General features: G+C 31.2%; 1 long non-coding RNA gene across 1 annotated transcript; it reads left to right on the forward strand.

The window, feature by feature from the left end:
- Positions 1-1,761: 1,761 nt before the first annotated feature.
- On the forward strand, positions 1,762-1,961 carry LOC123268880. The gene is made up of 2 exons (XR_006510325.1): positions 1,762-1,833; positions 1,917-1,961. It is a non-coding gene; the product is annotated as an uncharacterized LOC123268880 (long non-coding RNA).
- Positions 1,962-2,750: the final 789 nt, after the last annotated feature.

Consider the following 2,750-nt stretch of genomic DNA (forward strand, 5'->3'; position numbering starts at 1 on the left):
TTCCAAATCATCAAAACCATCCGAAACACCTGACCAAGTAGGAACTCCAATATTAATTCAAAGCCTGGTGGACGAAAAAATGTCCTCTAATTTATCTGAGAACTTGCAGTTGTCAAATGTGACAACTTCAACATCTGAAATGTGCAGCTCAACCGGTGAAACTTTTACACCTACTGAAATACATCTAGATCGCCTTAATTCTATTGCCAAAATTTTTAATTTATCTCCTGTAAAAAAAAAAGATTTAGATCGATCAAAAACATACGCTCAACGGAAATATCATGAGATGACATCGAAACTGCAATCATGCTTTGAACATCTTATGGAAAATGATTCTGACACAATTAAAAATAAACAATTGAACATTGACGATACTCCTGAATTAACCGGAAAAGAAATAATAAATCAGCTAAAAGAAAAATTTAATAACTGCAGCAAAGTGAGTGAAAAATTACAGATTTTATCTGTTTTGCCTTTAAGTTGGTCAACAGAAAAAATTGTTGATGTTTTTGAAGCATCTACATACATGGTGAAAAAAGTAAAACAAAAAGTCAGTGAAGATGGCATTCTATTCACTCCACAAAGAAACAAAGGTCATTCATTATTAAAAACTACTGAAGAGAAAATTCAACAATTTTATCGAAATCAAGATGTAAGTAGAGAGTTACCAGGTAAAAAAGAATTTAAATCTGTTCATGAGAATGGTCAACGGGTTCCAAAACAAAACGGCTGATTTTGGGTAATTTAAATGAAATTTATCAATTGTTCAAGCAGAAATACCCATTTGAAAAAAGTCAGTTTTTCAAAATTTGCTAGTCTGAGACCCCTGAATGTGTTCTAGCAGGTTCATCTGGCACTCACGTAGTTTGTGTCTGTCTCATTCACGAAAATTTTAAACTGTCATTTCATGGTGCAAAAATCCTGACAAATTAAAATGTAGCGATGAAAGTCAACCGTTTTCTTCATATCGAGATTGCTTGAAAATGGTTATTTGTCCTCGGCCTACGAGTGATCAAGTTATTTGGGAACCTGTAGTAACTGTCCTGGCTCGACAAAATTAAGAAGAACGATCGAAAATATTTTCAATGATAACTTTGTAGATGAAATAACGTATAAACAATGGACTCAAGTAGATCGATGTTCTTTGGAAACGATTGTGAAATCAACTGATGATTTCGTTGATAATTTGGTAGAATCTATTCCAAAATTCCTTCAGCATGATTTTGTTGCTCGTCAACAGGCTGAATTTTTTCAAACTACGAAAAAGAATCTCGAAGTTGGACAAGTACTTGTTGTTGCTGACTTCTCAGAAAATTACTCATTTTTACTTCAAAACAGTGTCCAAGGAGCTTATTGGAATAATAGTCAAGCGACAATCCATCCATTTGCTTGCTATTATAGATCCATTGATGAAAATGTCGACAATATAGTACCTCTAAATTTGATAATCATTTCAGACAACTTGACGCATAATACAACAGCAGTTTATAGTTTCCAGGAAGTACTGACATCGTTTCTGAAAAATAAAATCCCAGACATTTCTAAAATAATTTATTTTTCGGATGGTGCAGCATCTCAATATAAAAATCGGTACAATTTGCTGAACTTGCTGCATCATGAGGAAGATTTTCAAATACCAGCGGAATGGCATTATTTTGCAACTTCACATGGAAAAGGTCCAAGTGATGGTTTAGGCGGAACATTAAAACGGAAGGTTGACAGAGCCAACCTCCAATCTAAAGCTGACGACCAAATTCAAATACCTGATGAGCTATTCCAATGGGCAAAAGAAAATATCTACGAGTTCGTTGAAGAACCAGATATTAAAAGCAGGTAAAAATCTGAAATTTCTCTGTTAGTACTTTATCTATTTTAAGTTTGGGTTTAAAGATTTAAGTCATATTAACATTTTTCAGGTTAAGAAAAAGAAAAGGAGCAACAACAGTAACTGAAGAATTGAAGAAAAAAAAATTTTCGTAACAGAATGTCAAGTAAACTTACACGTAAAAAGCCCTATTAAATAAATTAATAACCAATAATAAACAAATATCATTAATGTTTTTTTTCTCATCATTATGCCACTAAATGAAATTTCAACTGTTCAAAATATCAAAATTACGCGATTTGCCAAACTGATTAAAAAAAAAAAAAAAAAAATTAAGAAAAAATTTTTTTTTAACAAATTTCAAAAATTCATATTTTTGAAAAAACAAAAAACAGTTCCAAAAATTTCAGGATCTTTTAAGATTGGTACAAGGTAGTACACAAAAAAATTTGAGCCAAAAATTTATTGTCGACGGTCAATTTTGACAATTTTCAAAAATTCAAAATTTCACAAATTGGAGATTTTTCAAAATTTTTTTTTGGAAATTTTTTTTTTTTAATAGCCCCAAGTGTCCCCTTTGAAGTTTACCATAAGCGATTTTTTTAATTGCAATAGTTTTCGAGATTTTTGAAACATAAATTTAAAAAATATGGAAAATAGTGAAATTTTGGATTTTGCATAACTTTTGAAAAAAATTTTTTTAATTTTTTTCCTTTGGCAGAACTTCGTTATAGGATAAAAGAAAACTTCTGACCAAAATTTATCCAAATCGAAAGGGGTCGAGTCCAACTATTGGTCGATTTGACGTGGAATGACCCATATAGTAGATAGTATAATGGAAAACAGTACATTTCTCTAAATTTTGAAAGAAAAAATGTTTTGCTGCTTTAAGACTCGCAAGACCGAAGATAAGAATATCTTCAGC

Source organism: Cotesia glomerata, linkage group LG7, assembly GCF_020080835.1.
Source record: "Cotesia glomerata isolate CgM1 linkage group LG7, MPM_Cglom_v2.3, whole genome shotgun sequence".
NCBI classification, from domain to species: domain Eukaryota; kingdom Metazoa; phylum Arthropoda; class Insecta; order Hymenoptera; family Braconidae; genus Cotesia; species Cotesia glomerata.